Source organism: Manis pentadactyla, chromosome 5, assembly GCF_030020395.1.
Source record: "Manis pentadactyla isolate mManPen7 chromosome 5, mManPen7.hap1, whole genome shotgun sequence".
Lineage (NCBI taxonomy): Eukaryota > Metazoa > Chordata > Mammalia > Pholidota > Manidae > Manis > Manis pentadactyla.
In genome coordinates, this window is record NC_080023.1 from 87,562,826 (window position 1) to 87,577,484 (window position 14,659).

General features: G+C 37.4%; 1 long non-coding RNA gene across 1 annotated transcript in view; it reads left to right on the forward strand.

Moving 5' to 3' along the window:
• The first annotated feature begins 619 nt into the window (after positions 1 to 619).
• The window catches only part of LOC118925685 (uncharacterized), a 159,291-nt gene continuing 145,251 nt past the window's right edge, over positions 620 to 14,659 (forward strand). Inside the window, exon 1 of the long non-coding RNA XR_008997813.1 lies at positions 620 to 676. This is a non-coding gene — a long non-coding RNA (uncharacterized LOC118925685). The remainder of the gene's footprint in view (positions 677 to 14,659) is intronic.

The following is a 14,659-nucleotide window of genomic DNA, read 5'->3' on the forward strand; positions in this document are numbered from 1 at the left end:
CCTGCCCCCACCCCTGTCACTGGATAGCAGGGGACATGATTAAACTAAATGTCGAATCTGCAGCCAATGATTCAAATACTCCTTTAGACAGTGTCCCAGATAGATGTCTTTGGCACCTTCTTACCCTAAAAGATACTTGGGTGACTGGAAGGAGAGAAATACTTAAGTGGGTTTGCAGCACAAAGCAGAAGCCTCCCTTCTCAGAGCCCTCATGTTCTTCTTGGGTAAATGTTGGCTGGCACCTGCTCTTCTCAAGGATAGTGCCTCTGTGCACCCGGAACATTCTGCTTTGCAGCTGTTTGTTGGCGAAGCATGGGGCTCTCTCGCTTGTGTTCTGGTTTATCTCGGCTTGATGGTATTTCCTCTCAACCTCCTTAGCTCACTGGGCATTATGCTGGCTCCGGTAGCCCTACAGGTCCCCTCGGGCCAAGCGCATTTCCTTGGCTGTGGCAGTCCTGTCAGTAGCCTTTTGTAGATGCATTTTATTTAGTTATCCTGCACTTGACAAGCCACCAGGCTCTGAGCTATTTCTATTCTAGGTATGACATGTACTCATATATTGCAGTAGATGAGAAGAGCTAACTTCAGTGCTTCCCTCTCCTCGGCCCCATTCGTACATCAAGTGCACTTTATTGCGCTACATCCCAGGTCAGTATTGCCCCTGGACCATCAAAGGGTAGGTGGGTGGGCTTTTCTTTGACTTCTTTACAGCTTATCTTTTTATTCCAGACTCCCTCTTGCCTTAATGACGTTCAAATACAGTTTGTTACTGTTATGCTGTTGAGGTTGTTGAAAGAATATTTAAGGCAATTGTAATTAAAATAAGAACAGTGGTTGCTTCTGGAGGTGGTGTTCAGAAAGTTTCAGAAAGAAATTTTTAACGGAAATGTTTAATATAATTTTGATATTTTAATGTAATTTATGTATTTATTTTCATATAATAAATATGAATTTAATATAGTTTGGGTGATATTTACAGAGTGTATGTGCTTGTTAAAATTGATCAAGCCATACTCTTAAATGTTATACCACAGTACAAACATACAAGACAGAGAGAATTAAAATTCCTTCCTAGGAAAGTGTTATCTTCCTTATGGTATTATCTTGCTGAATAATTCTACATTGCATGTTGGAGGCTGAACTGTCCCTCTTGTGGCCATTCAAATTGTTTTTTAAATTTTGTTGTGCTAAAATATATACAACATAAAAATTGCCATTTTAACCATTTTTAAGTGTACAATGTAATGGCATTAGTTACATTCACAGTGTTGGGCAATCATTATCACTATTTTAACTTTTCCATTGCTCCAAACAGAAACTGCATACCCAGTAAGCAGTAACTTCCCTTTTCCTTTTCCCCTCAGTCCCTAATAACTGCTAATCTACTTTCTGTCAGTATGAATTTACTTATTTTAGATATTTCATGTAACTGGAACAATACAATATTTGCCCTTTTGTGCCTGTTTTTATTCACTTAGTATAGTATTTTCAAGGTTCACCTATGTTGTCGCACATTTCAGAACTTCATTTCCTCTTCTTCTTTTTTTTTAAATAGACTTTATTTTTGGGGGTAGTTTTAGCTGTATAATGCAATTCAGTGGAAGGTACAGATATTTTCCCATATACCTTCTGCCCGTGCATATTCACAGCCTTCCCCACTACCAATATCCCACACACACACCACAGTGGTAAATTTGTAACAGTTGATGAACATACATTACACATAATTATCACCCAAAGCCTGTGGTTTACAGTATGGTTCACTCTTGGTGGTATACATTCTCTGAGTTTGGATAAATGTATAATATCACATATCTGTCATCATATCTTACAGAATAAATTCACTGTCCTGAAAGTCCCCTGTGCTCTAACAATTCATCTCTCCCCATCCCTAAACCCTAAAACCCACTGATCTTTTTACTATCTCCATGTTTTTGCCTTTTCCAGAATATCATATAGTTGGAATCAAACAGTTTGTGGCCTTTTCAAATTTGACTTCTTTCACTTAATAATATGCATTTAAGTTTCCTCCATGTCTTTTCATGGTTTGGTAGCTCATTTCTTTTGAACATTGAATAATAGTCCATTATCTGGACGTACCACAGTTTATTTATCCATTCACCTACTGAAGGACATCTTGATTGCTTTCAAGTTTTGGCAGTTTTGAATAAAACTGCTGTAAACATCAGTTTGAAAGTTTTTGTGTGGACATAAATTTTCAGTTCCTTTGGGTCATACTAAGTGTGACAGCTGAACTGCATGGTAAGAATGTGTTTAGGTTTACAAGAAACTGCCAAACTGTCTTCCAAAGTGGCTATATCATTTTGCATTTATCCCAGCAGTGAACGAAAGTTCATGCTGCTCCACATCCTTTCCAGCATTCATTATGGTCAGTGGTTTGAATTTTGGCTATTATAATAGATGTGTAGTAGTATCTCATTGTTATAATTTCCAATTCCCTAATGATATATGATATGAGTATCTTCTCATATGCTTATTTGCCATCTGTATGTCTTTTCTGACTAGGTATCTGTTCAGGTCTTTTGCCCAATTTTTTATTGGGTTGTTTTCTTATTTTTGATTTTTAAGAGTTCTTCGTGTATTTTGCCTAATGGTCTCAGATGGGACTTTTATAAATACATTCTCTCCAAGTGTTTCTGGTAAAACAGGTATGTTAAAATATTAAGAATGGTAACCATTGGTGGTAGCATTAGAAGTAATTTTTATTTACCTTTCATTTATTTTATTCTCAAAATTTGTGCAGTGAATCTATATTGCTTATATAATGAATACAATAAAAACAATAACCATTAATTCTGCCAAATGCAATTTCACCTAACTTTTACCTAAAGTGGCAGTGATAGAGAAAAAACTTAAAAAACACACTACCCTGAGAACTAGGAACTAAAAATGACAGCCAACTTATTGCCAGAATCTGGGAGAAATTACCTTTCCAGAAACTACAAGGCAAGTGGAATAAGAATAAAAATAGGCTCTCCAAGTTTATACTGCCAAATCATAGGAAAATGCAAGTCAAATTTTTCCTGCCCTTAGATGAAGTCATGTTGTGAGTAATCACTCACACTGGGTTGTTTCTTGTTTTTATGGGCTCAGAATTACTCCAGTCCTTTCCAAAGTACTTGTACATTATGAACTGAGTAGTCAGGAAGTATCACACATCTCTTCTGGATTAGGTCCATGCACCCTGGCATGACTGCTAATTCATAATGGCTGTGTTGGCCTGTGCCAGATCTTGGCCTGCTTTCTTTGGCTCTGTGATCATCTCGTCTCCTCACTGCCTTGGACTGCAGTTGAAGTAGCTGGTCCCCTACTAGATACTAACTTTTCCCTTACTTTGCCATAGCTCTTTGGAACAGTAGTGGGGTGTGATGTTGCTCAACTACACTAATGCAGAAGAAATGACCCTTAGAGTGTTGAAGCTCTGCGGTAGTCTGTGGTAAGGAAAAAGGATTTTTACGTTTGTTTCTTGAATTAATTTTTAACATTTATTTGGCTAGTTTTGATTAAGCCCTCAAAGTTAACAATTAAGGCAATATTGAAGTGACCATCTTAGTCCCAATTCATGTCTACGTGAAATGTACATGCTTTAGAAAAGATAAGGGATTAAGGAAGTTTATAACACGGTAAATAATGTAAACTATGGGATTGGAACAGTCTTACCTGGGGAACAGCATTTAAGCAGAGGCCCGTAAAACACACAGACATAGCTGAAACGACCACAAACACCAGCCCTAGAAAAGTCTTATTTCCAAGAGATGGACCCATCTATACAAAGGACCTGAGACAAAAGAACAAACACAGTGTCTGTGTGTTCAAGGAACTAAATGATGACCAGTGGCAGCTAAAGCATGGAAGGAAGAGACAGATGAATCTGAAAAGGCAGGCAAGATCCAGATCATATAGTCTTATAAATCATGGTAAGGGTTTAGATCTTTAGGTTAAATGACACTGAGGGGCTGGAGTGATGATCTGTGGGAAGGAGTTCTTTGGATATAATATGGAGGATAATTTAGCAGGGAGCCAAGATCCGACAAGGAGGAGCAGTTAGAAGGATATTGCAGAAATCCAGGTGAGATATTGCAAATTATAATAAGAAATAAATATTTGGTCTTTGTACCTGTTTCTGACACAGAGCTCTTCAAACCCTTGGGCTTCCTAAGTGACAGAGCATTGAAGGTGTCTTGTCATGTTGATGAGGTGACATTTGAAAGGCCCTTGGGTGACCTGAGGAGGCGCTAACCTCCAGGAGGAGGGAGTGGCTGGAAATTGAGTTCAGTCAATGGCCAATTAGTTAATCAATCATGCCGATGTAATGAAGTCTCCATGAAACCTCACAAGGACAGGGTTCAGAGCGCTTCTGGGTTAGTGAACATGAGGAGGAGCTTTGGAAGAGTGGCTCCCCTGGAGAGGGCACGGGTGCTGTGCCTCTTCCCACACAACTTGCCCTATGCATCTCTTCCATCTGGCTGCTCCTGAGTTTATATCCTTTTACAATAGACCAACAATCTAGTAAGTAAAATGTTTCACTGAGTATTGTGAGCCACTTGAACAAATTAATGGAACTGATAAAGGAGGTTGTGGGAACCTCTGATCTATATAGCCAGTCAGTCAGAAGTACAGGTAGAAACCTGAGCTTGCAACTAGAACCTGAAATCCAAGGATTGGGGGGTCACTGGAACCTCCAATCTACAGCCAGTTGATCGGAAGCACAGCTGATAATCTGGGCTTGCAACTGACATCTGAAGTGGGGTGGGGAGGGCAGTTCTGTAGCAGTAAGTGAATCCTTAACCAGTGTCATCTGATGTTACCTCCATGTAGTTCGTGTCAGAATTGAGTTGAATTTTAAGATATCCAGCTAGTGTTTGAGAATTTTGTGGTGTGTGGGAAGTGCTCCTCCCTCCCCACACATGTTGGAATTGGGTGGAGGAACCCAAAAGGGATATAATAGTATCTTTCACTAGGGGAAGAAAGTATAAGTAAAATACATAGAAGGATTCAGAAAAATTTAGGAGAAAGATTTGACAGATACAGTCCCTGAATATGTGGTGGAAAAGAGGAGAACTGAGGGTAACACATTTTGGCTCAGATGTAGTGGAGGGGTTAAAAATCAGAGCTAGTGGCATCAGCAGATTTCTGAGAATTTCAAATTATTTTTTAATTTTAATTTTTAATTTTTATTACATATAAAGACAAGGACACTGGGGGAATTGATTCAAATAACAAGTATCATGCTCTTGTTGGAATACCTCCTCCTCTCCATACCTTCTTCCCTACTCCTTCCCTTCAAAGAAGTCCTTTCATGGGAATTTTGTAAGAACATCTGCCAGGGGAGTTCTGTTTGGTTATACCACCAGTACCTCACTTATTCCCAGGAGGGGAAGCAGCTTGGATTATTTCCAGTATTCTGCTTAGCTCCCAAATAAATAGATTTTCTTTACTTGCAATACTTTTTAAGAAGTCACAGACTTACAAAATACTTGCAAGCACAGTACAGAAGGCTTTTCCCCCCATACTGTTTGAGAATAAGTTGCTGATCCAGAGCCCCATCATTCAGAATTTCTGATTTTCTTTCTTATAATCATTTATCCTACGTAACCAAAATAAATCCATCAAAATAAGGAACTTACCCTAAATTTCTGGCACAATGAAATGGTCTAGACTGATCTTCCACTTTTCTGTTCAAGACCTAAAACCAGCCATCTCCAAGTATCCTTGGCTTCTTTTAATGAGAAATGGTTTTTGAAATCAATACCTGGGCAATATGTATGCTTTTAAGACCTCTCAGTAGACAGTTGGGAATTAATATATGTGTGAGCACACACACATACACTTGAATACACAGATACAGTTACACATATTCTATCATTATCTATCTATCTATCTATCTATCTATCTATCTATCTATCTACCTACCTATCTATCTAATATCCATCTATCTGTGTATCCATCCAAAGAAACTGTGGAACCAAACACTCCAATGCTTCCATTTCCAATCTAACATCATAGGATTCATTTTTATTTATATATAATTTCTACCCCTAGATATTTGCTCCCCTTTCTCTGGTAGTGAAACAGCTGGTTCCCCTTTATATTTATTTTGTCGATCCTCCTCTTTGCAGCCAAGGTCCCATGTTGGCCTCTGCCTCCTTCCCCATGTGGATGCCTCCTCACGCTGCTTGGGATCTCATACTCTTCTCTTGGTTATGGTGCCTCCTCTGCTCCCATCTTGTTTTTCCTCACTTAATGGCTTTAGGAATAAATTGTTCAGAGTGAAGGGAATGGAAGAAGAGAAGAATAAAAGGCAAAAGAAGGGAGCAAGTATACTTCTGTAAGACCTTTACCATTAGTTTGTTTGTTAGGCATACACAACAGTGGTTCAAATTGGTTGGTGGTAGTATTAATCTGTAGTTCAGAGTGAAATCTCCATTACCTAAATTTTTGATGGAAAAGTAATTATAAAAATGACATTACCTTCTCACTATACTCTTAATTCAGAAGAACTACAACTAGTAAAAATTGTGGCCATGGCTACTTTATTACTTGAGTGCTGAGATATTGAGGAACTCATGCTGATACTTCTCTCCCTTCTCCATTCTCATCCTTAAATGAGATGTTTTTGACATGAAATCAGATGCTTCTATTCCTAGAAACAAATGGGGAGTAGTAAAGGGGAGCTGGTAGGGAAATGGTGTGTGTGTGTGTGAGAGAGAGACAGAGAATGAGGGGGGTTTCTGTTTGGCCCATTACATTCTGGGAAATAGTGTTCTGCATATAATGCACTAAGGGTAAGTGTATAAGCATCTGTTTAATTGCATACATTACCCCTTCTGGTAAAGCACCTGGTTTCCCTTGGGACCACAAGTAATTCATTCCCCACCCATGAATTGTGATGTACTTTAACTGCTTATATCTCCAGCCAGTTGAGGCACTGCATTTCCTTGCCATAGGGATTGTTTCAGACATATATGAAAAAATCTAAGCCAGAGCAATGAGAGCCTGAGACTTAATTCTTAGACTTTTGTTGGAGTTAACAGGGAAGAAGTGATCCTTTTATTTTACTGAGAATGTTGAGAAGTAGGATATAAGGCTAGAGCTAATGGCAACTATTGTGTCCTAATGAGAAAGAATCTACTTGAGAATAGAGCCGCCACATGAGAAAGCAAAGCTGAGGCATAGTGCTAGTGAGCTGGCCTGATGTGATTCAGACCTTTCAGACCTTTGGATCTCTCTCTCCTCTCTCTCTCTCTCTCTCTCTCTCTCTCTCTCTCTCTATATATATATATATATATATATATATATATAGAAACAAATTTCCTTAGTGTTTCTAATGCATTTCCTAAATGTTCACTTTTTTATAAGCAGAAAAAATACACATTACTGAAAATCTACAGAACTGAATTCATGAAACACTGTCACATCAGTGTGAAACAAAGCCTCATTTCAGCTTGACAATGATCAGAAGCTCATTTTATGGAAATTTAACAAGGAAAATGATCCAGAGATAATTACTTTGCACCATGGTTCTATGCATCTAAAGAGCCTCCAGAAACCAATATTTTCCACATCTAGCAATGAAAAGATTTTGCATTCAAGAATAATAAAGGTAAAACTTATAATACCATTTTTTTTTCTCAACACATTGTTATCATTAAAGAACTAGCTCAATATAGAAGTTACTGTGTGATTAGAAATAGAAAAATTACATGTCAGTGAGAAATGAGCCTAAACTGTCTTAGAGCCATGTGTTATCTCCTCTCGGGACTCATCTGTTCACAGAATGTGCTGCCTCTCTCCTTTCAGGTCTTCACTCCAATGTTGCCCTTAAGGAGATCTTTCTTCACACACTTCCACCTCCATCCCTCTGCTTCTGCTTTGTTTTATTTCTTAGAATTTATCATTATCTAGAATAGTAAGCAGTTAATTTTAATTTTCTGTTTCTTCCCAATAGAAAGTACACTTCATAAAATCAGATGATTTTGTTCTCATTTTATTCTCTCTATCCCCAGTGCCTGAAAGGATGTCAGCACATAATAGATGAACAGTAATTACTTGTTGAATAAATGAATGAATAAACAAATATTGGGGCTAGTAAAGAGAAAGAAACTTCCCAGGATTCTTGAGCTGCTCCACATACCACCGGTAAACTGATCTGTAATCCTGAGTCATTTCCCTCTAGATTCTACTTTCATCTTCTCAGTTGTCCTGTTCATGTCCTAGGTGATGAGCACACATATGAATATGTTTTTCTATAAGGGCCATGTCTCCTGGAAGCATTATCAGAGAATCAATCAATTGCTTATCTATGAGAACATGGCTTAGAGTTTGAGTCAAACATTTCTAGCCATGTCTGTACCACATCTGACTGGTTACACGTCTGTGTCCATTAACCTCTTCAGCGTTCTTTCAGTCCTTACAATGAACTGTCCAAGTATTGAAGTTCTCAAATATAAGCTCTTCCTTTTGATCTAGGGAAGTGGCTCTTAGCAATTTACTAGTGACTATGTCATTTCCACACCCTTATGACAAAGCTAGTTGAATCTCATATATGACACTTGGGTCATCAGCTCTCCATATCATGTGCTCTCTGCCCTTTTTTGGTAATATCTTCTAATGAGTGAAAGGAGAACTGTGGGAACCCATGCGGATGCCCAGTCCAGTGACCATCACCGCTGACTGATGGTGGGGAAAGGGCAACCTTTTTTCAGATTCCATGGACTCTTATGCCCAATGAAGACTCAAGGAGGCTTGGAAGATATTTCAGCAAATACTGTATTTATTATCCAATAAATAACATTTCATGACAACTACTTTTCAGGGAGTAATAAAAAATCAAATGATCCAATAGTAAATAACAGCTTTTCTGAATTTACATTCTAAAGAGTAAAATATATACTATTAGGTGGTGGGGAATATTAAAGCAGGAAAATAAGATGTTAACAAAAAAATGATGAAAGGTGGTAAAAAGACAGAGAGTGACAGGACTGGGACAGAAATCTATTTTAGATAGTGTGAGCCAGGATAGTCTCTTTGATACTCTGCCAATAATTTGGTAGAGATATGAAGATAGTGATGATGGTAACCAAAGAAATACGTAGGGGAATATTTTAGGCAGAGGTTACAGGAAGCATGGAGGGGAATGTCTGGTGAACACAGAGAATGTTGGAGTAGCTGGAGGGGTTAGAAATAGAAAAGACAGTGGAGGGCTTTGTTAGTGTTGCCAAATTTTAGATGATTTTCTTAATGAGGTGAGAAATGATTGAAAGATTTGAAGCAAAGCAGTCCTATTATGTCACTTACATTTTCAAAAATCACATAGGATGCTCTACTGAGAATAGACTAAAAGGACTTGATATGTCAGCACTGAGGGTAGTTTAAAGCTACTCCAACTGTCTGACTTGAACCAGAATGGCAGCATGGGGTTAGCAATAAGGATAAGATACAATCTGAAGGAAGAGCTGACAAATTTGCTGACGGACTAAGCATTGTATGTAATAGAAAAAGATGAGTTAAAGATGTTTACACGTGTTATGGCCCAAACTACTAGAAAGATGGGATTTCTAGTGACTGGGATATGGAAGACTGTAGGAGAAGCAGTTTTGTTTGGAGATAAGTATCATGAGCTCAGGTTTGGACATTTCCGGTTTGAGATGCCTTTCCAAATGGAGATGTATGAGCAAGGCCTCTGAGGCTCTCTCACTTGCTTTCTGTATGAATTAGTAGAGCATTTTAATTTCTTTGTGCTTCCATTTCCTCTGTAATATTTTAATAATAATAGTGGTACACACTTCTTAGCTTTGTTTTGAGAATTAAATGAGACAAATTATGTAATAAAACACTTAGAGAAATGCCTGGTTTATAATAAGGGCTTGACAAGTATCAGCTATTATTATTAGAGAGGTGATGACAGCTGGTGAGAAATGGTCATGTCTAGGATACGTTTAAAAAAATAGTTGATAAGATTGAATGAAAGGTGTGAAAAAGGGATGAGTCAAAGATAACTCCAAGGAGTTTTCCTTAAGCATTTGGTAAGTGGCTTTACTATCTTACGAGATGTCTGGAACTGGGAGAGAAATTGTTTGGAATAAGTAAGAGAGAACAAAAATTTCATCTATAAATATACTGAATTGGAGGTGCCCATTAGACATCCATGTGGAGGTGTCAAGTAAGTGTTTGCATATACCAGTCTAGAGTTTTGGTCAAACACAAAGAATGTACACCACAAAGAGTGAACCGTAATGTAAACTATGAACTTTGGGTGATATTGACATGTGATGTAGGTTCACAGATTGTAACAAATGTACCATTCTGCAGGGAATGTTGATAATGGAGAAGGCTGTGCATGTGAAGGGGCAGAGCATATGGGAATTCTTTATTTTCCTTCAAGTTTGCTATGAAACTGAAACTGCTTTAAAAAATAAAGTCTTTCAGAAAAAAATACATATCCCTTCCATGAAAGTGTCTTCCTACTTGGCCTTCCACAGCATTTGCAATTCCACTATTGAATATCATTTATTACTGCTAAAGCATAGCTTTTTCAAAAGGTCCCAAGTGAGAGTAAATAACCTTAGAGAGGTAAAAATAAGTAAATAAATACTAAGCAGAACAGTTTGTTTGGATAAGATTACATACATGGCCAATTACAAAGGAAAAGTTTCAAACCTCTTCATTTTTTTTTTTTTTAGTCTATTTAAATTGCCTGGGTTTGCCATTTCCTTACACCTTACTTAGTATGTTTTGTACATTGTGGGCAGATGATAGAATGCCCTTTATTGACCTGCCTTTCACAGTTTCACTTTACTTACCCATTCTTTCCCTGCTTCTAAAAATTTGGAAGGACCTAGAAGGCATTTTGAGTAGGAATCCAGACTTCACACTGTACTGACTTATAAGCAGCTCCAAAGAGATTCCTCCTCCCACCCCCATCATGTTTTTATTATATTTGTTCACTCACAACAAAATTACACTTCCCCTGACCTGTGCATGAGTATATCCTAGTGACTTATTAAGTCACAAGGACAGGGCAAGATACAAAATAAGAAAAACTTGTCTTACTGGCTTGAAAGACAATGCATACTAATGGTGGACTATGCCTTCAAGAAAACTGGCTAGACCTACATTTTATTACTCAAAAAACAAAGAAGAAAGTAATTTCTCCTTGGAAAATGTCTTATTTTTATTCTTTTTAAGATTTCCTCTCTATTTAAGGAACAGATAAAAAAAAGCAACAGAATGAAAGAAGGAAGGCAATCGTCTGAAGAGAATAAATGTGAGTTTATAAAATGATGTTTGGAGAAAAAAATAATTAGTAAGGGCATCCAGGGGATATATAAAACAGCAATGCTTCAACAGGTTACCATTAGCAAAGGATATAAAGAGAAGCATGTCAGAGATTAGATGTGATTACAAAGTCAAAGCACGCAGCAGGAAGGGTGGGCTTGCTACTTTTCAGGGACAGGAGAAAACGCAGAACACGTCAAGGTGAGGGTTGAATTTCTTAATAGGTACTTTACCTCAGCCATTGACAACAATTATAATAGGAACAGGATGCTCAGGGCAATAAGAGTTAATGAGAAAAACATGTAACTGGGCAAAATTTGAATCATATTTAGTTTAAAAAATAAGTAGCTTGGAATGTATTCAAATCTGCAGAGTATGTGATATCCACTGTAGAATACTAATTTTAAAAAGGTAAATCTAGCAATTCAACCATTCCAACACATTCTAGAAAACTACAGTTAATTTTTTAACTTCTCTTTTTCTTCTTAAATTACATGAACCTTGTAAAAAATATAAAAAAGAAAAGCTCTTCATTATCCAGCTCTTTTCAGACTTTTTCCACCCTCTGAACTATTCCACTGTCTAACCGTCTGTTAATTGTTGTTGACAGTTCAGTAAGTAGCCTTTGAGACTTCTTTTCAAGTCTTAGACATGCACCACAAATAGACACACATATCATGTATAAACCTCCATTCACAAAGTCAGGTGTAAAACAAAGTAATTTTTATTTTCTGTAATTGGACTAAAATTGTATAAACTGCTCCAGTTAGAAACCCAACCTCCATTTGTTTTGGATTCCTTACCTCTTGGTCTGGGGGTGTGTCATAGGTTTAGGGGATTTGTATCACAGTATCAGGAGGGAACTTGAGTGCTGTCATCTGAGCATACCTGCCTGAAAAGAACCCAAATTCCAACCAGTTTTTGAACCTCCATTTCACTGAGATCATTTTCTTGCCTTCCCTCATTTTTTATTCTAAGTTCTCTCCATTTACATTTGTTCTCCATGTCATATCCCTCCTGGTTCAGAGTACTTATCTCACCTAAGCAAATATAATACTCTCTTAGTCATTTTTCTGCTATGTTCCTTTTCCCTACAGTCTGTTGTGTACAGCAGAGGGACTGTTAAAGCATGAGCCAAATCCCTCCAATGGATTCCCACCTCACCCAGGGTACAGCTTGCTTTCTTGTAATGATATAAGAGGTCCCTGTGAGCTGGTCTCTTCACCTGTATGATTCATCCTCTCCCACTCTCCCCTTGCTCATTCTGCTCCAGACACCGTGGTCTTCTCCTCGTTCCCTGAACTTCCCAGGTATGCTTCCACCTTAAAACCATTTTACTGTCTGTTTATTTCTTCTGCGAAAAATGCTCTTCATACAGTTATTATTAAAGAGTTCAAGCAAAAGTCACTTTTTCACTGAGGCACCCCATAGCTGCCCTGTCTAAAAATATGTTCCTCTAAAGCTAATAAATCATACATCCCTTACAAGTTTTCACTAATATAAGATACATACTTGCTACTTTTTATTCTTTTATTTTTTTATTTTTTACTGTGTTTACTCCCTGCTTCCAAATGTGCCATGTAAACTCCATGAAGGCACATAGTTTTATTATTATATTCTAAATGTCCATCCAGCAATGTGTCTTCAATAAATATCCTTTAAATGAATGAATGGATGAATGATGGGAAATTACTGCTCCTACCCTATGCTGGGAACATAAGAAATGTTTCCAAGTTGTCTCTTTTTTACTAGATAGGTATTTTCTTTACTTTAAGACTCCATCAAGCAGTTAAGATCCTGTTTCTTTTGGGAAACTTCCTGGAATTGGCTAAAGATAACATCCATCTTGAGACTTGCTAAACATATCTGGTAATTATACCATTTTGAAAAAGATGCAACCACAGAGCCCTAATTCAGGAAACCTTCACCCTCCAGGTTCTTCTATGTTCTATCCTTTCTCAGTTTCTAGAATATTTTCATGGAGGGGGGATGATGAGGCTTAGTTAATTTGGTCACCAGTGCTGTAGGGACATAGAATTTCAAATTTAAAAGCCAAAGATCGACTATTCCATTCAGAAAAACTTTGTTAGGTCAAGCATTTTGAATGAATGACTAAATGAATGAACAAACATAGAAGCCCCTAGCCACCCCTAGGAGAAGGATCATGCTGAAGCGTAAAGTAACAGAAACAGAAAACAGAACCTACTAGTTAGTATTCTATTTACATAGTTAGGTATGAATATATAATACTTTAATATGGCTGGAATTTAACCACTCCACACTTGCCTTCCTTGCCATATAACAATACACCTTGGAAAGTGATTCTTAATAGAATTAATGGTCTTATCTTCTTTTGAGTAGTGCTATGATCCTTAGTATGATTGTACTAAATATATGTTATGGTTGCAGCATGAAAAAGTCACACAATCAAACTATGATAATTTGAGAAGGGTCTGATAAGGAGCCTATTCACAAGAATGTAGCTAAGGTGTAGGAAAACCAGAAAAGTATAGAAATCTGAAGAGGAGAGGCAGCAGTTACCAAATCTCAGGGAGCCTGAATGGGGAAGGAGCCAGGGAGTGTGAATCTTGACCTCACCGTCCTTCCTCTCTGGGATCTCCAATCAGAATCCCCTTTGATGAAATTCAGTGAAAAGACAAAGCGCATGGAAGCTCATTGATTTAATCTATTCTGACCAGCCTCTAAAGGTAGAGAAAGGGATGAAAAAGGGAAGGAGAAATAGCAGATTATGATATGTCCTTCCAGAAAAATCTTGAAACATACTGCACATATATATGTGCACACCTTCACACTTATGTTAGAACATGATCTTTGTGCTCTCTAGAAATCTTTCTACATCAGCACAGATAAATTTTCTTTTCTAATATCAGCATAAATACAGCTGTACCATGAAATAGTCAACACAACCCATCCTCTAAAGGTGTATTTTAGATTGTTTCCAATTGTTCATCATTGACAAAAATGCTGCAATGGCTCTGCATGCATTTCCCACTCTTGTGAATATGTCTGTAGGCAAAATTATTAGGTATGTAACTTTTTATTCATAGGAAAAGTATCTTCTCTTTTTAAAAATGTTTTCTAATATGAATATATCATACATGCAGAAAATGCATGTAACAGGTATGGGCAGTTTTAAGCAAACATTCATTTAATCAATACATCAAGAAACAGAAAATTGCTAGGACTCAAGAAGAGTCTCCTTTCCCATCTCCCATCCCCATAAAGGTTAAATACTATCTTGACTTTTGTGATAATTATTTCTTTACAGAGATTCATAATTATATTTATATATATTTTGACTTCATGCAAATGTAGTAATATATATATATTTTGTAATCTT